This window comes from Talpa europaea, assembly GCF_964194135.1.
Source record: "Talpa europaea genome assembly, chromosome: 3".
Classification (NCBI taxonomy): domain Eukaryota; kingdom Metazoa; phylum Chordata; class Mammalia; order Eulipotyphla; family Talpidae; genus Talpa; species Talpa europaea.
In genome coordinates, this window is record NC_140069.1 from 144,320,894 (window position 1) to 144,342,768 (window position 21,875).

General features: G+C 40.4%; 1 pseudogene across 1 annotated transcript; it reads left to right on the forward strand.

Moving 5' to 3' along the window:
* The first annotated feature begins 11,438 nt into the window (after positions 1-11,438).
* Positions 11,439-21,686, forward strand: LOC311168793 (olfactory receptor-like protein OLF3; annotated as a pseudogene). Its single transcript has 2 exons — positions 11,439-11,646; positions 20,970-21,686. The product of its transcript is annotated as an olfactory receptor-like protein OLF3 (transcript).
* The last annotated feature ends 189 nt before the right edge of the window (positions 21,687-21,875 follow it).

Here is a 21,875-nt window from a genome sequence, read left to right on the forward strand (position 1 = left end):
GACTATTGAAGACAAATGACACCTGCATTTTTCAGCTGCCATTTTCTTCATTTCTGGATCATGGAGTCATTACACTCATCTAATTTTTTTTTTTCACAGCAACTTTAATTAAGTTGCTTGCGCCCCCTGAGAAGACAGGCATTCCTAATTAATAACTGCTTCTGGAAGACCTTCTCATATGAGGGAACAGAGTACTGTTCAGGGGCAAAATAGGATAATTTTCTGAACAATAAAGTCTTCAAGTTACCTTAAAAATGATTGGGCGCTGGAAAATATTTGAGAATTAAAATCTCATTCAGTATTTAATAACAATAAAACTTTTTTGGGATGTTTTGTAAAAAGAAAAGCCTAATACATATAAAAATTACAGTTCACTCAAATAAGAACCCAAACAATTGCCAAATTTTGCTAGTTTACAGTGTCTCTGAAGAACTTTTTAATCTATACATTCACCCTCAATTTCTTCCCCTTCCCTTTGGAGTTATTTGTTGAATAAAACAGGATTGTCTGTCCCAGTTGGACTTCCCCACAGCCTGGATTCCTGGACGGCCATCCGGGGAGCAGCTTCTCCCACTGTTCCAGGTTGCCTTGTCTCTGTAGCTCTGGTCTGTCTAGAGGCTGAGCAGATTTAATGGTACATTTTTTTTTTTCCTGGCAAGAGAATTTTCTAGGTGATGACATGTACTTCTATCAAGAGGAACGCGGTGTTCAGTTTCTCTTTCCTAGGCTTTATTGCAGTCATTTTGTTGCCAAGCTCAGGGTTTCTCAATTGCAGCAAATGACTATTGACATTTTATACTGGATAATTTCTTTCTTGTGAAGGCAAATCTGTGCAATGCTTGATATTTTGCAATATTCCTGACCTCTACCCACTAAATGGTTGTTGCATCCCCCACCCCCCAGCAAAATCAGAAAAGTCTCCAGGCATTATCAAATATCTCCTGGGAGGACAAAATCGCCCCAGTAGTAAATGACTAAACTAGTTCCATTTATTTATTAGGGGTCTCAAAATGGTGATTTCTTTCATCCCGTTCTTTTGATTTTCTGAACACGTTTATAGATAGGAACTTCTTCCTCATCATCTTTCATTTTCCTGAGCTATAATTAGCATAGTGAATGCAAAATATGTTTTGATTTTTCTTCTTTCTTTACCACTTTGTAAGCATCTTTCTTTAACAAAGGAAGTGATTTTTTTTATCATTACGACTTCATCAATGTAAACTTATTTGCTGTATTTTCATCCACTGCAGCTATTATGCTTATTGATGTTCAAATTGAACTATATTTACTGAGTGTGAACCCATTTTATTTATTTATTTTTAAAGATTTATTTGTTTATGCATACAAGAGCTGGGGTGCAGGCCAGAGGGCGGTGGAGGTGAGAGGATTCACCAGAGACAGAGTTGGGAGCAGAACAGGCGGATCTACTGAAACACACACTGAGGGGAGCAGTGGGGGAAGACAGGAGAGGTCTGCTGTGCCCTGTGGGTCAGCTCCCTGGCCAGGGATTGAAGTCATGCTGCAGTGGCTGCTGATAGCTTCATAGTGCTAAGACTTAACTCCTTGCACCACCAGGGAGGCCCTGGGAACCTGTTTCAGTTTTTTCTTGAGGCTGTTACAAATCACCACCAATTCTTTGGCTTAAAAGAACCCAAAGTTATTAAGTTCTGGAGGTCAGAAGTCTGAAATGGGTTTCACTGGATGGAAATTAGGTGCCCACAGGTTGCATTCTTTTCCGAGAGCTGGGAAAAAATCTGCTTGGTGCCTTTCTCAGCTGCCCCAGGCAGCCTCCATTCCTGACTCACGGCCCCTCCCAACCTCCATGGCATCTTCTGACCTGTCTCTGAGTCTCTCCGCCTCCACCCTCACATCCTTTATGATTCCTACCCCCTCTTTCATAAGGACTTTTTGCATACATTGGGATTATATATATTATCCAGAATAATCTCCCGTTGTTAGAGCCTTAACATAAAGGCAGGTACAATTCATTTCAACAGGTGAGGGAGTAATAGTTATAGATTCTGGATGTCTTCAGGAATCTTTACTCTGACTACCAGACAGTTTATTCAAACTAGTTACTTAATTTTTCCCCCTACACTACTCTAGCAATCTTAACTAGACACATAAGTCAATTTCCTTACATTCTCTGTGATATAGTATTACCAGCCCTATGACTCTTTTTTCTTGCACTGTGACTAGAATTATTCCAGCCATAATATGGTTTGTTCAGTACACAACAAATTCCGTTTCCTCTAGAATTATTCACATTTACATCGGATGTTCAGAGTTTGGAAGATTTTTTGCAGCCCTGCTCTTCTTCCCTTGCGTGAAGCTCTCCCGGTGAGGATGACTGTGAAGGTTCATCTCCCACATGCTCCGCTCCCCCGGGTAAGTGGCTGTCACTTCTTCCTCAGGTCTTGCTCACCTGGTGATGGGGGTGAGTGATTGAGTCTCTGTTTTCTTGGTTCTAGCTCAGGCTCAGGCACATCCTGTCTCCCTGTGGCTCAGGCTTGGGACTTTTTTAGTGGGCTCACCCCTTCTCCACCTTAGGAAATGGCTCCACATCCAGACCCAGAGTGGTTTCCTGTCCCAAGGACCCCTCATTAGAATGTGTTCTTGTTTTCCTGTTCCCTTCCCTCAGCCATGATTTGTTTCTGAGGTGCACAGAGTTTGCTGACCCTCCCCCCATGGCTTGAGACGTTTGTTTTGTAAGGGAGACAACTTGGTGGGAACCTGCCTTCTGCTGCTGCCAGCCTCCCCTCACCCTGTACCATGAAGGAGCCTTTCTCTGGTTTTCTGTCTTTCCCTGAACATTCTTGTGAGGACTGTTGTAAGTCTAGGGAGGAAAGTTTAAGTATTGGTGCGAGTTCATTTCTGTGGCTCCTAGTTATTGTACACTCATGACATTCCTGTACACTCATGACATTCCATACCCCATTCCTGTGGGGTGTGGTTACCCCACACCCCTCCCATCTGCTGGCACAGGTAAGGCAGAGTTGGCTGCCCTACAAATTCAACTTTCTGACTTCAAGAGTAGTTATGATTTTGTAGATGACCTGGTCTTCTCTTATTTAAGATGGAGGTGGTGTCCCTTCAAACTTACAACAACGTAAGAGGAATCTAAAGGTAGCTAAATGACTTTTCAAGGTTTGTTTTAACAGATAAAATGAAATGGATGCTCATTTTCAAGCAAATACAATAATTATGGCAAATAGAGCTCTTCAAGTCAAGAAATTTAAATCAAACAAACCACTTATCTGGATTCAACTTATTATATGCACTGTGTTTAGAAGAAAAACTATGACTTAGTTTTGTAAACCCATGTCTACAAATTGAAAGTGAATATTACTGTGTACAAACACTCCTTGAAGGAACTTTCAATTTCTCGGTGGACCCTTTAAGATGAACTTTCTAGGCACAAGAGGAAGCATTTCCTGTTGGGGCAACAGTACGAACTGTAGAAAAAGTGGGAGCTTACAGGGTAGAGAGGCAGGGAAAACACTGGTTGTGGTGACTTCAAAGCCCTCACACTTAGTTGAGATAATAAAGACTTTAGATAAAAAATGTGTGAAGTGGGTAGAGGTAGAACAAAGTATTTTAATGAAAGATTGATACAATAATGGCCTATAGCATGAACTGCTGCAGTAGATCTCAAATCTATGCTCTCAGAAACATGAGGGTATAAAGAAACAGTTTCTGGACCCTATCTGCATAGTATCTGATCAGGAAATCTGGGTAAAATGAAACCTGGCACACATTGAAAGGCACTGAATTATGTGGCAATTAGGCAAAAGAGCTAAAATGTTAGAAGGCAACATATTAGTAATGGATAGACTCATGCAATGGTTTCAAAATACAATTGTACTTAACTTCCTAGTGATAGAGACCGGATGAGAAGGATGACTTCCCAAGGTTTTGAGTAGGAAAAACTAAGGGTGCCGTGGAACCCCTGGTAGAACCTTGGAGTTTACCTTTGTTGTCTGCAGAGGAATAGACAGAAACAGTGATGTGAGCTCGGGATACTATGAATAGAGTCCTGATAGGCAGAGGATAGATTCAGTTTCCTCAAAGTAAATGTTCAACCAATTCTGTCAGTTCTATAGGAGTTGTAAATTCTGGTGAGAAATGAGAAGCATCTCTACTTTCCATTATTTATGGCTTGAAATTTCAAAGTCAAAGTCTTTGTCACTGTAATTAATGTCAAAGTTACTGATGTTATACTATCTATCAGAAACCATGGCAACATGACAAGATAAATTATTGGGTAAACAGGAGAATGATATCTGCCCTGAGTCTAGAAGATCTGGTAAATATCTAATAGGTATTAGGAATATAGATGAATTGTCTTGTGGATTCTAGATGGAAGGCCTAGATGGATGGGTTAGTAGATGCACATATGAATGAGTGAGTGTTGAGATGGGGTGACTATTTGGGTAATGAGTGGATATGTAAATGGTAGTGTGTTTAGAATTATTGTTTATTTGACTGGGAGATGAATGAATAAATGGACAAATGATTCACCCAAACATTGCCCGACACACAGATAGTATGTTCGAGACTGATAATGTGACTATGTTCTGTGAAAACTATATTTAATCTATGCATAAAAGTTAAGAATTTGAAGAGGTGAAGGAAGCTAACACTTCTATGTTGAAGATTTCAGATGACCTTTTCGTTTTCCCTTTTGCCCTCTGTCAATTATAAGATTTTTCACTATCCCCTTTTTTGGGGATCTTATTTGGTGTCTTAATTCTTTCAATGTGTTGTTGTTTTTGGACTGGGATAGTGCCAGGAAAAATGTTGGTGTGCCCATCAACACTTGAGATGCTTAGAGCAGGTCTTATCTCTGGAGGGGGAAGCACAAGTTTCTTGTGTTCAGAAGGAGAGATGAGGGCATTCTAGAACCAAGGGGAGTTATTGGCTTATTCCCCCATGTCCCGATGCAGCCTAGTCACTGCTTGTTACAATAGGAGCACTGAAGGCTAAACGTTTGGGCTGCACAAGAATATGACAAAAATCTGGCAACTCTGACTCGTTAGAATGACCTAAGGCTTTGGTAGATTGCTGTGGGCTGAAGGGGATGGAGGAGAGCAACCTTCCACTGGGAGAAGAATGTCAACATCAAGGCCTTGCCCTTGGGAATTGGGAGTGGTGACAACAATTAGCACTCGTATGCATGAGGCTCCTGAGGGAGATTTGGGGCACCTGTGAACTTCCAGCAGTTTCCCTCCTGGTCTAAGCTAGTCCTAGGTGAGTCCTTAGCCCAAGAGCCTCAGGAGTCTGGGGCGCTTCATTGCTATGGTCCATCGCTTTGTTTGAGGGGGGTGCTCTTTAGAAACCAACTTAAACCTACATTGAAGAAGATGTGTTCATTTTGCCTGGCACTGATCAATATTCGAGAACTCATATTAGAGGTAGCAGTGGGGGTGGGTGTGAGTGGAGGTTTACAGAGGGGCAGAAACAGAACCACTCTGACTTATAGGATTTGTGATCAGCGATAGGAACCTGAGTGCTGAAATCTTCTCACCCTCTATGGTATCGCAAATGTAGCAAATGCAGTTTCTGCTTTCCCAGAACTGGAGGTTTAGGTACATTTTTGGTCTAAGGGTTTCTCAATTGCCAAATTGAGAAAGAAAGAGAAAGAGAAGAGAAAAGAGAAAACGTTAGGCAGAGGGAAATGGAGGCAGGCCAGAAAGGGGAAGCGGATAATTACTATTTAAAAACTGGAGCTCCTATGAATAAACCCTGCGTCTTTTTAAGGGAAGATACTTAGGAAAAGACCTATATGTACCAAATGGTAAGTTAGTATTGCTATATTTGAACATGTAGTAGGAGTATGTTCCATTTCCAGAAAATAATAGTTTTAGGTTATCGTTTCTCAGTTCTTTCCCTAAGAACCTACGTAGAGTTTTTGGATTTTCCTTTTTAATAGTACATATTTAAAATGTAAAATGATGGCTTGCTCAAACTGATAGATACTCAGAATGTGAAGTAGGACTAGAAACGAAGTTTCCAGGCCCTTATTTCAAGGTTGGTTCCTTGCGAATGGACAGAACAGAAGCCTTTTAGGGATTATACTGTGGAATTTGCCAGACTGAGAGAATTGAACTGCAAAAGAACATCTTAGTCTTCCTTGCAGGGTACAGACACTATATAACAAAGGTGAGCATTTATTGAATGAAATCATGATAAAGCATATCATCAGATGTGAATGTTTTTATTTCTACCTATTGGAGAAACTGGGTCTTAATAATTGGACTCTGAATATAAGAAGTCAGGACCAAAATCCACATATGAAGTAGATAACAAGACCCCAGGATGAAAAGCTAATTGCCCTCTTAGGAGATAAAACCATCTTTGAAACACCCCTTCACCCAAGTGGCCCCGAATGTTGTGTTTCCAAACCTTAGGATGATGCAAATCTTTCGCTCCACTATGGGTGCATTCAGGGTACACAGCTACCCAGTGTTCAGCCACAGGTTGGATGAATCTTTCTCTAAATGAAAGTATCATTTCTGTTAACTAAACTATATAACTGTATGGTTCTGGCCTATTTTGACCTGCATGAATGAATGAAAACGTGCAAGTGGTGGCACTTAATGCCACACGCTCTGTTTCCTTGCTCAGGACTGCCACTTGTCAGCTGAGATTGTAGGGGACCCCACTAAGGAGGCCAAATATGATTAAAACTCAATGAGATGTTATGAAAGGTGATACACAAACAAATACTAACAGTATAAAAGGCTTTGGGTTCTTATCCCTGAGCTGTTGGACACTGTAATGAAGGGTTAATAAAATGGGTAATGGCTCATTTCTAAACCTTGCTGTTTTTAGATTGAAATTCAAAGCATTGCCAAGGTTTTGTCTAATCATGCACTCTTTGAATTCATGTGAATGTTGGAAAGGATTATAATTCTGAAATGGAATATAATTCTGAATCATTTACAGTGTGCATAGCTCTGTGGTCTCTGTGCATCAACACTTCTTCTTCCTAAATTTTGGGAAAGAGAGGAGATAATTTAAGAAACAATCAATAAAAGTGGGAATTATTTTCCGGTAATTTTAAATATACCATGGGGGTAAGATAATAAAATATGGCATGAATGTTAAAAACATAAACATACCCACCTACATGTTAAGCCCCGAATACTTTCTTCCTCACAAAGGAACATTGAGGATGTTGGGGTCCATCCATCTCCCCATTAAAAACTATTTAATATCTATGAACAGCACAGCATCTGAAGAGATCTCCAGATAACCACAAGTCATAAGCCTGTGTGTTTCCAATGTGGAAAGTCCTGTCATATTGATTTCTTTTGTCTTTGCACGATCAAGTTACTTATCTTTCTTGGATGAGTAGTTACCAGTATGACTTTTGCAGGAATATGGGGGGATCATGGTCAACCTTTTCCTTTAGGTGTGCTGTAAAACTGGAGGGCACTGGGCAGGGAAGGGGGTCCCTCTGGGAGATAAACCACCCAGAGCTGAAGTAAATTCTCAGAGATAAGTAGCAGATGTTTCTTTTTTCATGATTCTGAAATGCCAGATACTTAACAAACTTCACCAAAAATCATTGCCTGAGAATTTGCCCTTAGATGTAATGATGAAACAGTCTGATTTTTCCTGACACTCTTTAAGATATGGGGCCATATTAGAACATGGGCCATTTCTACTGTAAGGTAGACTCTGGTGTGGAGATTTATCATTTATTATACGTAAAAGGGAATTATATTTATTTAAGATGTGCAACATGTTTTTACATACATAATAAAATAATTACTGCCATCAAGGTAATTAACACAGTCTCTTGTATAGTAACTTTGAGTGTGTGATGAACACCTAAAATCAACTCTCATAGTAGTTTTCCAGGATTGCATATTGAGCAGGCTGCTCATCCTAAATTACTGCAACATTGTACATTTTAGCCAATATCTTCCCATCTTCTGTAGCTCCTGGTAACCCTTTTCCGGCTCTCTGCTCCTAAGTATTTGACATTTTAGATTCCACATACTTGTGACTTCATGTAGTTGTTTTTTTCTTTATTTGGCTAATTTACATAGTATAGTGTCCTCCAGAGTCATCCATTTTGTTGCAAATGGCACATATCTACGAAGGCTGAAAAACCTCCATTGGCCACACGTAGATCATCATTTCTTTATCCAGTCATCCCTGAACACTTAATTTGTTTCTGTATCATGGCTGTTGTGAATAATGCTGCAGTGAAGATGGGAGTTCAGATATCTCTTCCAGGTACTGATTTAATTTCCTTTGGTTATATACAGAAAGTGGGGTCTGAGTCATGTGTTAGTTGGATTTTTAGTTTTTTGAGACCCTCCACAGTTTCCCATATTGGCTGGAGACCTTTATATTCCCACCAACGGTGTTCAAGCGTTCCCTTTGCTCCACATCCTCGACAGCACGTGTTGTCTATTGCTTTTTCATAATTGCCGTCCTGACAGGCATGGTGTGATATATGGCTGTGGTTTTGGATTGTATTTGCCTGACTGGTGATGTTGCAATATCTTTTCCTACGCCTATTGGCCATTTACATGTCTTCTTTGAAAAAAATGTTAATTGAGGACCTTTGCCAATATTTTAATCATGTTGTTAGTTGTTTTGCTACTGAGTTGTGTGAGTTCTTTATATATGTTGACTATTAACCCTTTAGGAAATTTATAGTTTATAAATATTTTCTCTCAATTCCTGTGTTGTCCTTCCAGTTTGTCTATTGCTTCCTTTGCTGTGCAGACTGGTAGTCGATTTTTTTTTTTTTGCCTAAACTTTTGGTATTAATACTTCAAAAAAAATCATTGCCAAAACCAATGTCAAGGTTTTTCCAATATTTTCTTCTAGGAATTTTAATGTCTTACATATAAATCTGAATTCATTTTTTAGTTTATTTGTGTGTGTGGAGTCAGATAAGTGTCTGATTTCATTCTTGTATATGTGGATATCTTGTATATGTGGATAGTTTCCCCATACAACTTACTGAAAAGGCTGTCCTGTCCCCGTGTGTGTTTATTTTGGTCTAAACTTTTGCCTTTTTTAAAAATGGGTATTTCTTCAATCATGTGACGTGTAGGAGTTTCTCAATTTATTTCTATCAGAGGGAAATGATCTGTGTGTGGATATTTATTTTGCATAACCATGAGGAGAAACATCAGCAACCTCCAATTCTACCATCCTTGCTCATATTTTATTGTTTATGAAGAGTATTAGAACTTGGGGAAAAGGTAAAGCAACCTGAGTTCTAACACACAGTGCGAATAGAACACAAACTTATATGGGAGGAAGAGTAAATAGGGAAGACTCTGAAGTGTGGTCACTGGTGAACACTGGCTCCCTGGCAAGTAGACGATCATGACTGAAGAAAGCCAAGTGCTGGGGGATGGGGGGTGGTGGGAATATCATGACAGAGCAGGAAAGGAAGAGCCATTGAAAGCGGAGACCTGGCTTCGTGGAGGACACTAGGACAGAGGTCTGTGAATTGGATGAGTCTGAATCATGAATGAGAAACACATTTCTGGAACTGTCTCATTTTGTCATTTAAGAATTAAGAGGACTGAAGCACAGGCAGTTTTTGCTTTTCTGCTTAGAGACACTAACCTGACCTCTGTGTGGTTCTGAATGAGGCCAGAAGCTCTGTATCTGTCCCGCCCCTCTGACCACTTTTTTTTTAATGTTGTTGGCCCGGATTCTTTTATTTTGAAATCATATTTTGATATATTAGAAATTCTGTATTTCAATAGAAAATAGAAAAAATGCCATTCTCCCCCAAATTCAGCATAAATCATGGCAGCTCTCACTAAAAATTATATCTAAAAGAATTAGCAAACCCTAATAGATTTACTTATTTTCACACTATTATCTTGTCAACACCATCTCGGACCACTTTTACCTCCTGTTTCCTGTTACTTTGTTTGCGGCAAGCAAAGAAAGTTTAATGAGCCAGTGCTTCAAATATCTTTAAAATTTAAAATATTTCTGTTTCATGTTCAAAATGGATATTATAGTATATTGCTTCTATTAAAAATCATTTTCTGAGTAGAATAAAAAAAGGGAAACTCCAGTCTAATGAACATTATATTCATACCTCTTTCTACCATGAAAAATGAAAAGGGATTTTTTTTAAAGATTTTACTTATTTATACAAGAACCAGGGTACAGGCCAGATGTATGGGAGGGTGAGAAGATTCACCATAGACAGAGCGGGGAACAGAACAGGCAGACTGACCAAAATACACTGCTGAGGGGAGCAACAGGCAAGGCAGGAGAGGGCTGCCACGCCATGTGGGTTTCTCCCTGTCCAGCCAGGGATCGAACCTGCACTGCAGAGCCCGCAGACAGCCTCACAGTGCTGTGCTCAACCGCCTTCCCCAGCAGGGAGGCCCTGAAAGGGGATTTTTAAATGTGTGCCTTCCTTTCTTGTGTCAAGAAAGCCAAAGCATCCATACTATTCTTTGCTTTCTTTTGGCCCTATAAACAGAGGTATGATTATTCATAGCAGTAAGTGAAAAGAGAAGAATAAAAAGAATAAGATAATTATAATTCCCTTCCTTATCTCATCCTTAAAGCCTGAAGAGACCAAAAATTTCCCAAAACACCAAAGTGACCTATAGCTGTCAGATGCTCCAGGTCCTCAGTGTCCCATTAATCCCCTAGCCCTCAGTTCATTCAAAGGTCAAACCCAATTTATTTATGTTTGAATTTCGTGGAGGAAATCTATCTGTTATCACATCTATCCCAAAGCAGAGGTCCTGTTACAACTAGTACATTGTGGTAATACCTTTATATATTTCCCAAAGTAATTTTTCCGTAAGATTCCTACATTAAAGCTTAAATATACTTGTGAGTTGTAGAATATTATCTGTTGCATACAAAAAAATTGTCACTAAGCCAAAATCACACAACTGCTAAATAAAATCAAGTTTCAATCCTAGGTTCTATGATTCTAGATCTTTCCACTTGAAAGATCTCTTCCCAAGTTTTTCCTTTTATAATAAATATAGCCATTTCAGCATGGGTCTAGTTGACATACGTGAAGTAGTTTTTGAACCTTCCAACAGAATTTTTCTTTGTTGTGTATCATTGTACCGAACACTGTCACCTGTCAACCTCTCCTTGCCCTACCTGGTAGTTGAGGTAAATTGGTAAAGATAAAGAGCCCCTAAAATTGCACTGCATTATCTCCAGGCTTTAATTGGATCTCCTTGAGACTATATCATGTCCTTATGAAGGTGCTGGCCTGCTTTTCAATGCAGAGTAAACGTATTTTGGGATGACACCTGTCACCATAACCCACATACAGAATGAAAAGTCTGCTAAGGCTGGCGGTTGCACACAGTAATGTATTCATGAAGTGCTTCTATAGTTATTTGGCTCAACAACTTCTGTTCTTTCTAACTTTCTCTGCAGATCAATCATCTTCACAGTTTTAGATGGGAACAGGCAACCAGACGTGGGTGAAAGAGTTTATTCTCCTTGGCCTGTCCAGTGACCGGGACACTCAGGTCTCCCTCTTTGTCCTGTTCTTGATCATGTACCTGGTGACAGTGCTGGGCAACTTTCTCATTGTTCTTCTGATCAGATTGGACAGCCGCCTCCACACCCCCATGTATTTCTTTCTCACCAATCTGTCCCTCGTTGATGTCTCTTATGCTACATGCATCGTTCCTCAGATGTTGGTGCATTTCCTTGCAGAACATAAAGTCATCCCACGCGTGAGCTGTGCAGCCCAGTTATTTTTCTCCCTATCTTTTGGTGGGATTGAATTTGTCCTATTGACAGTGATGGCCTATGACCGCTATGTGGCTGTGTGCAACCCCCTGCGGTACACAGTCATCATGCATGCAGGGCTGTGTAAGAGGCTGGCCGCCATATCCTGGGTCAGTGGCTCTGTCAATTCTCTCATGCACACTACCATCACCTTTCAGCTGCCCACATGCTCAAACAGGTTTATCGATCACATATCCTGTGAGATCCTTGCTGTGATCAGACTGGCTTGTGTAGACGTCTCCTCCAATGAGGTCACAATCATGGTGTCCAGCATTGTCCTGCTGATGACACCATTCTGCCTGGTTCTCTTATCCTACATCAAGATCATCTCCGCCATCCTAAAGATCCGGTCCACAGAGGGGAGGAAGAAGGCCTTCCATACCTGCGCCTCGCACCTGACCGTGGTCGCCCTGTGCTATGGGATGGCCATCTGTACTTACATCCAGCCCAGGTCCAGCCCTTCTGTCCTTCAGGAGAAGTTGATCTCTCTCTTCTATGCCATTTTGACACCCATGCTGAACCCCATGATTTACAGTCTAAGGAATAAGGAGGTGAAGGGGGCCTGGCAGAAACTCTTAGGCCAATTATCTGGACTAAGGTCTAAGCTGGCAGGTTGATGAATTCTGAGCTTCACTCAGAGAACAGAGCTTTGCTTGTGTGTTCTCCCACCTGTTCAGAGGTGACAGACGTCAAGTGTGTTGCCCTGGCAACCAGGAAGGAGATGAGGAGCCGTGTCCTGGGGATGCTGGGGCGGATGCTGAGTGGTTTGGGTTGGAGTGCAGGATGTGGGTGGATTTTTTATGTCACAGTATCATGTGTAGTGGAGTTAGTGCTGCTGTAATAGGACTTCTGACCCTTGCTCAATCTCCACCATGTGGCCTTCATGTAATTGAAGAAAACAGCATTTACTATTTTGATTTGTCACATTGTTTATAATCACAGACATATTCACGCATCTTACCTTGGGCCACTGGTTGTAATTCATCAACAGTTTATAAAAAGTGTATTATATGCAATGGGAACAATGTGGATTTTCATACTTGAGGATTCATAAGTGTGTATGTAGCCACATGCTGTGATTGTGTGGTTACTCTTCTGAAGAGAGTATTATTAAGAAGGCTGCTGAAGACAGCTTGTGCACAAACTACTACAGGTGCTGTATGCAGACTCTGCTGAGTCGCGGAAATAATTGTGGCGAAACATGATCCAAAGTCCTTGTTTTACTCTAAGGATAGATCCAGGATGATTTTTTTTCTTCTTTTTTCTTTTGTGAACAGTCACATCATTGGCTAAGAAAAATCTGAGATTCAGATGTTACACAGTGTATAAAATTTTTGACAGGAAGTTATTGCCTATACATGAGCTTTCACTCTGAAGACTTAGGCTCATCTTCAAAAATACAACATTTTCTCTGAAAATTTGAAAACAAAATAATTATGATAAATGCATAATTGATCATAAACATAGTATAAGAAAAGCTGTTTACTTAGGCAAGGCAGTGAAAGATGATATAACTTTAATATGGACATTGTGTTACTAGGATAGGTCAACCTGCTGTCAGGCATCACTCTCCAGTCTCTGTATTGAAAGCATTTTTGTAGCCCCCAGACACACACACACACAGAGCCCTACACAACCTTTATAAATCTAATAAACTGATAATAAATCTAATAAACTGTCACTATATACTGCCTCTGAAGACAAACCTAAATGAGGGGAAAAAAAAGAGAAACAACTCTTAAAAACTGATAGGGGAAAGACATCACTTGTGGTTTGAATATGATGTCAACACGATGAAGCATCCAAAGACCTTTCCAAAACAATGATATGTCCGTAAGATTAGAAAGTTTAGGGATGGTGTCTGAAGACTAGCATGTTAACTTCTGGTCATGGGAGTCGTGGCACAGGGCTGAACAGAGACAGTTTTCTAGGACAGGTAAATAGTCAAATATTTCAGATGGGGATGAAAGTATGGAGGATTCAAGGGAAAAGTTAACTGTAATTTCAGTGAGTTAATTTCAGTTAATTACTTTCTGTCACACCATAGTTTCCAAACACTAACCATCATATCTAGAATACATACAAATAGGATGAGCAGGAACATGCAAGCAGTTTCCCATCATCTCTCGGTTAAAATGCTAAAATGCAAGTATTTGAGCTCTTCACACTCATTAGGGATGATAGTGCATCCTTGAACCCACTGTGTTACCTTGCGGTCTCTCCCGCTGCTGACCCATGTTCTACTGAGCTTCCAACAGGAGGAAGCAATGAACACTGCCATGTCCTTCTCTTACCCTCTCACCTGGATGAGATGAACAGGTGACATATCAAAAGTGAGCCAGGTCACTTAGGTCTTCAGTCCTTATTTCACTGACTCTGAAATGTAACATTGACAATATTTTTGCTACTTAAACTCCCTTTTATATTTGCTACTTTCTAACCTAGAACCTTAAAATTACTGACTTTAAAAAGGATGAAAATTTAGCATCATATTTTCATAGTCAGAGAACCCAGGAGTAAAAAAGTCCATTTTAAAGAGCTGCTCATGCTTGTTAGGGGCCATTCAATACAGATTCTGAGATAGTGAGGAGGGAGAAAGTGACAACTTAGACTCGGGATTAGGAATTAACTCTAAAGACTATCATGTTTTTATAGTTAATGCTTTTGACGTCAATGTCTAAAAATTTTAATAATGCTTTTATTTAAGGATTTTAATAAAACTCCTTAAGGAAGGAGAAAGGAAGATGGTTCTTTTGAAGTTAGATGGCTGTTTGGTTATGTATCTGATATTTATTGATTTAGAACTTGGATTTGGTCTTCAGAAGCTCATGGGCAGGGGAAACCAGACACAGATCAGTGAGTTCACTCTGCTGGGACTGTCCAGTGACTGGGACACCCAGCTCTTCATCTTTGTCCTTTTTCTGGCCATGTATCTGGTGACCTTGCTGGGGAACTTCCTCATCACCCTCCTTATCAGTCTAGACAGCAGGCACATCCTCCCTTGGACTTTTTCCTCGGTGTCCTGTCCGTGGTGAGCATCTATTATACCAACAGCTTTGTCCCACAGATCCTCATTCACTTCCTGTCGTCCTGCAATCCATCCCCTTCCCCAGCTGCGTCCTCGAGGTGCTCATCTCCCTGGCAATGGGCAGTGTGGCATTCTTCCCTGGAGGCCAGGGCCTGTGACCACTATGTGGCTCTTGTCCCATCTACACAGTCATCATGAATGCAGGACTGTGCTTGGGACTGGCTGGTGGCTGCTTTGTGGCTGGTTTCATAAATTCACTGGTGCAGACCATCATCTTCCAGATGCCTCTGTGCTGTAATGTGATCAATCACTTTGCTTGTGAAATGTTGTTGGTTGTGCTGGGACTGACCTGTGTGGACACGACCTTCAACATGGTCATGGTGGCCAGCTCAGGATTCCTAGTGATCATGCTTCCCTTTCTTTCTGGTCTTCTTTTCCTGTGGTCATATTGCTGCTGTTATTATGTGTGTTTGCTCTGCCCAGGGATGCCACAAAGCATTTGGGACATGTGATAATAAACCCACAAAGAAATGTGGTAATAAACCCACAAAGTAAAAGAAGCAATAAAAACGAGCTCCCTGAAGGTAGATTACTCGCTGTGCTTAGACAGTAGGATAAGATGCTTATGCCACCAGCTCTTAGAATTCACCAGGGAGAAGAAACTATCAGTCCTTTTTGAAGACAATCCCAGGTTGCTGAGCTTAGGATGAGAGCTGCCTGTTCACCCTCACATTGACAAGGCACATGAGTTAGAATCTCACACTCTTGGAGGAAGGGTAAAGTAGAAAATATCAGTCCTCTACTGGCTTCATTGAAACATGCTTAATACTTTCAGTGGAGTATTTTCACATAGGATGGGTATCATTTTATGAAGGAATCTAAGTTCAAACCAGGATGGAAGGTCACCTTCCTTAAAATGCAGGGAAAGGTGAAAATTATAAGGTTAGAGGACAATGTGGTGACATAATTCCAAACAGTGACAGAAGTCCAATAATAAACAATAGTTGTCTATGGAATGGTGTCAGTAAGTCTCCCTGCCCAAGCTCAGATGAGATGTTGGACCACAGAGTATTCCCATGGCTCACTGAGTTGTCTCGTCTGGAATTACTGCGTCAAAGGGGATGGGGGAACTGCAACAAGGAAGTGGGATTTAATTACAACTTCATGCTCATGAAGTGGGATTTAATAACCCCCCCATTCCAAAATAGTAGCAGTGAAGAATCAGTTATATTCCCCTTGAGAAATTAAAGTTTGTTGAGCTCCTTCCCAAACTCCAGGGAAAAGGAAACAAAACTTTGATTTGCAAAGTTGGTTTAGGGTATTAGGTGCAGAAGTGACCAGACAGAGAGGAAGAGAAAATGAAATAATGGGAATAAACAAAGTATAATTGGCCTCATGAGATTTCATCACTAAAGTTAGAGAAAGTTACCTGTTCTCACTGCACCTGTTTCAAATCCCACAACTTTCATAGCCTTGCCATCGTCCAAGGCACTTCTCTGCTCTCCAGTGGTGAGTCAGGCATTTCCAGTTTGAACAGCATGAATTGTGAAAGCAGGTTCCTGTAGACCATAGCCTCCTCCTGTCTTTTTTCAAGTCTAAGAGTAGGGGGGCTTGATATAGTTGTCCTCTAGTAGAATTTTTTCCTAAAAATTATATTATGGTTCTCAAATGAGGAAGTCAGAAGCTTTCAAGTGATTTAAAGATTTTCCCCACCTGTGGTGGGCTCCAGGCTGCTAATGAGTCCAAATTTATAGCCTGAGCTCTGCTTTTCACTGACTTCTGGAAATAGGGGCCACATCTGTGCTGATCCTGTTAGAAAGAAGACTCCCTTAGAGACAAAGTCTTTTCTGTCCATACAGAATTTCTGTTTGGGGGATGAGTCTGTAAGGTAACAACCCTTTCTGAAATGCTGTCTACCTCTGCCCATTTAAGGCTGCTCTGGAATACAATGTGGCTTTTCTAGGCCAAACTCTCCACACCTGCTTGCTTAGCTAGTGCATGTTTTAAAACAAAGCTTACATTTTCAAGTTAATTTCTATGTATATATTCATTGTATAAATCATTTTTGTTATTTTTATATTGCTAGATAGCGATGTGTATATACTTCTGGGAGGATGATAGTGTATACCATTATCCACATTTTATGGATCTGGAAAGTGATTTAGGAGGATATATGCTTTTCTATAAAATAATGATTCAATGGAAAGTGTCTCTCAAAGTGAAAATAAAATGATCCATGACATGTGATAGTAAGTATTTCCATAAGCAGAGACTGTATTTGCATAAATACTCACCACCATAGAGATTAGGTTCCAAGTCCTCTGTGGGAGAGACATCTGAGGTACAATTCTCCCCCACCAGTTCCCATGTGTCCTCTCAGTCCAAGACCCTCTGTCATACCTCATCTTTTGTTGGTGATATTCTTGTGGTTAGACCTAAGTATCCTTAGGTTCAAATCTTTGGAAAGCTGATTTCTAAAAATAAGTATGCACCTTTATCCATTCCTGATATTGGATTATTTTTATTTGCACTATTGTCCATAATGAAAGTCCTCATTTATGTCTATGGGGAAGAAGGACTCACATCCTGTATTCCTTGCAGGCTGTTGAAGTCATCACCTCAGGCACAAGGAAGATGCGTGACCACCTTTCATGTCTATAGAAGAAGCCACTTCATCAGGAGGAGAGTCCCTAAATGGGGGCCATTTCTCGTCCTGTTGCAGCTGTGGCTGTAGGACAGACTTCAGTTTCACAGGTGAGCCTGCTCCAGCCCACCAGACTGAAGTGAGTAGGCTCAGAAGTAGGAACCCATTGAGTCCTCTTGATCTGTCCCCTGATTTTTATTAGTGAATCAATAGCCTTTGAACAGCAGTGGTCACTGTGGTACTCAAGGTCATGCTAACTAAAGGAGCAGCAGAGAGGATGTACCCCAGGCTGTGGGAGAATCCTGGGGCCCTCTGCCTTCTCTCAGGCTTCACCACCACGTCATCTCTTTTCTCCAAAACCAAAGTTCAGGCAGTTGGTGTCAAGGGTCTATTTATTATAACACAATATATTAAAAGATATATAAAATACTTAGTCTATTCCATTGTATTTGTTATATATATTATGTGTTTATTGATATGTATTTAATATAATGCCTGACCAAATAAGGATTTAATAGATCACATATTTGATATATTTAATAGATCACATATTTGATAGAGAAATAAGTATATCTTAAGATACTTAAATTCTTTTGTTAACACTTTCTTTACTTAACACTTCCCCACCTCAGTGAACTTCCACTCTCTGGCCAGGAAAGAGTGTTTCAAGAATGTGTTTCTTTTCTTCCCACTGTCTCCCACCCAAATAATAGGTTGACAAGATTTTCTAAAATTGCACCTGGCCATTCAATGATTTACTGGGCAATCAACTTGGGTAAGTTATTTGAGACAATTTGACAAGGAAACAGGTTTTATTTTGACTTGAATACTCATTTTTGAAATACATAAGACATATTTTAATTTTTAAAAAGCAAAATTGTTTATACAAATGATGAGTCACTTGGAAATATACTTGCCTGACAATTTACTGAGCAAAAACTATAATGCCCTCTTTTTGGCTGTTTTTGGAGATAGGTAGGAAAACACCTTCTTTGGTTGCTTTTTTTTTTTTAAAGATTTATTTATTTATGCGTACAAGAACTGGGATATAATCCAGAGGTACAGGAGCTGAGAGGTATTCACCAGAGACAGAGTGGGGAGCAGAACAGGTGGATCTACTGAAATACACTGCTGAGGGGAGCAGTGGGTAAGACAGGAGAGGTCTGCTGTGCCCTGTGGGTTACTCCCTGGCTGGGGCAGGGGATCGACTCATGCTGTAGTGGCTGGTAGCAGCTTCATAGCGCTGTCTTTAATGCCTGCATGCCAGCAGGGAAGCCCACTGTTTGATTTTTTTAAAGCTACAGAGTCCTGAGTAAAGAAGTGTATGCACCAGTGTGGCCATAGTATGACCTGCTGATGTACCTGGAAGAGCTGCTCCCTTGCAGCTACACTTGAGTTTTGGCAGACAGGAATTAAGGAAGGCGATCTAGATTAAGACCTACATATAATAATGTAGGACAAGTCACGGCCCAACTATTCTTGAAAATAGTTCCTCCCATATCAGATGTAAGGTATGCAAATATTTTCTTTCATTTATTATGGTGTCTTGGTTTTAGTGAAAGTTCCTTTTGCTGTGCAGAACCTTTTAATTTGAGATAATGTCAGTTCTTTATTATCCTATTCTTTATATTATCTTCAGTTTCTCCTCTTGCTAGACATGAATCCACAAAGACACCACTAAAGTCTATGTCATGGAGTGTTTAACCTATGTTTTCTTCTTTGTATTTTATGGTTTCAAGTCATACATTCAAGTTTTGATCCATTGTGAGTGATTCAGTCCATTTTGAGTGAAATTTAATGTGTGAGATAATGGTCTACTTTCATTCTTTTGCATGTGTCTGTCCAGTTTTCCTCACATTATCTATTGAAGAGACACTCCTCTCTCTAATGTATGCTCTTGGTCCCTTTGTCATAGATTAACTGTACAGAGAGGTATAGGTTTGTTTTGGGGCTCTCAATTCTATTCCATTGAAGAGTGTGTGTCTTTTTGTTCCACTTCCATATTATTTTGATTATTATAGCTTTGCAGTATAGCTTGAGTCCGGCAGTGTGATACCACCATTCTTCCTCTTTTTTTTTTTTCAGGATTGCTTTGCATATTCAAGGTCTTTTGTGGTTCCATATGAATTAGAATGATGTTTGTTCTATTTCTTTGAAGAATGCCATAGAAACTTTTATATGAATTACATTCAATCTGTATATTGTTTCCAGTAAGGTGGCCATTTTTACAATGTTAAATTTTCCAATTCATAAATAGTTTCATTGTTCATCATTGAACACTTTTTTTTAAAAGATTTATTTATTTATATAAGAGCTAGGGTACAGGCCAGAGGCATGGGAGGGTGAGAGAATTCACCAGAGACAGAGTGGGGAGCAGAACAGGCAGATGGACCAAAAACACTGCTGAGGGGAGCAGCAGGCAAGACAGGAGAGGTCTGCCTCGCCATGTGGGAATCTCCTTGGCTGGCTGGGAATTAAACCGGCATAGCAGAGTCTGCGGACAGCTTCACAGCGCTGTGCTCAACACACTGTGCCACCAGGGAGGCCCTCATCTTTGAACACATTATTTGATCCCCATGGGAGGACATAAATCTTAGCACTTGTGTATACGTTCTCTTCATTCTATACCTGATTCTAAAGCTGGCCATCTTGGGTTGATCTCACCCAACTGGGCCAATGGTATGAGAATGATGGAAAAGAGGCTTCCCGTGAGACATCCTCAAAGTGAAAGTGCACATTATAGGAAATAAAGTCTTAAAGCACTTAGTAATAAAAAGTATAAGAACATTATTTAAAATATTCAGGGTTTCATGGATACTTTCTTCTGAGGACTGGTGTATAGGAATTGTATCTGAGCTATTTAAAGGGAAAATCCAATAAACAAAGAGAAGCAAAATGGTCTGAATATCATTCAGAATTCATAAAAATATCTTTCATGTGGACCAAAAAGTTTCTAACTACAAAGACAGGAATTATTCCCTATAATAGTTACAAAATGATGTAGGATCTTAAGTATAATTACTTCATTAATTTCCTTTCCCAATTTAAGAGCAGATGTTTGGGAGAAGAAATTATGTTCCAATAAATTGAATGAAAATGAAAATGAAACTTCTCTTCTTGATTTTCAGTTTGACCAGTGAATGCATTTTTTCATTCTTGTCTATGGATGTGTTCAAGCAGAGTTTGAATAGTAATGCCTGAGATGTTATAGAACTTTAAATTCAGGTGGGTAGTCGGCGTATGACTCTCCACAAGTCACCCTGAGTTTCCATGATTTATGATATCTACATCTTTAGCGTGATCCTCAGAAACTCATGGGTCAGGGAAATAAAACCCAGATATGGGTGAGTGAGCTCATTCTTTTAGAACTCGCCTGTTTGTGTGAAACTCAAGTCTTTACCCTGATGCTCGTCATGTACTTGGTGACTATTGTGGGAAATTTCCTCATTCTTTTTCTGATCAGACTGGACATCAGACTTAATACCCCAATGTACTTCTTCCTTAGTGCTTTATCCTTTGTAGACCTTTGTTACACAAATAGTGTTGCCCCACAATGTTGGTCCACCTGCTCTCAGCCTGTAAGTCCATCCCATTCCACAGCTGTGTGGTCCAGCTCTGTGTCGCCCTGGCATTGGGTGGGTCTGAATTCTTCCTGCTGGGGGTCATGGCCCATGACCACTATGTGGCTGTGTCTTACCCACTGCACTACATGGTCATCATGCAAGGAAGCCTGTGCCTGCGGCTGGCTGGCGCCTGCTTGGTGGCTGGTTTCATGAATTCTCTGATGGAAACAATCATCACCTTCCGGTTTCTGCTGTGTGACAATGTTATTAATCACTTTGCCTGTGAGACACTGGCAGTGCTGTGGTTAGCCTGTGTGGACATCTCCTTCAATAAAGTCATGGTGACCATCTCAGGATTTCTAATGATCATGTTCCCTGTCCACGCGTCCTCTTCTACTACAGTTGTACAGTTGCTGCCATTCTGCATATCCGTTCTACTCAGGGATGCAGCAAAGCTTTTGGGACTTGTGCCTCCCACAGGCATGTGGTGTCCATGCGCTTTGGGGCCATCATCTTCACCTACCTGGGGCCATGATCAGCTTCTGCAGAGGAAGAGGAAAAAATAGTTGCTCTTTTCTATGGTCTGGTGGCGCCGATGTTGAATCCCTTGATTTATAGCTTGAGGAATAAGGAAGTTATGGCTGCTTTCCAGAAAGTTTTAGAGAAACTCAGATAAAGGATATAGACTTTAAAAACTTCTTGCCACGGAGGAATCAAAAACAAAAAGGAGATTCCATACAGAGTCTAAAGAAGAATTATAGTCAGATCCTTGTGAGTGAATAAAGAGTTCACTCTGTGATTAATGAAGGTCCTCCTATAAGACAGTACCTGAATATTTATGTCAGTGATCTGCGAGGTCTCTTCT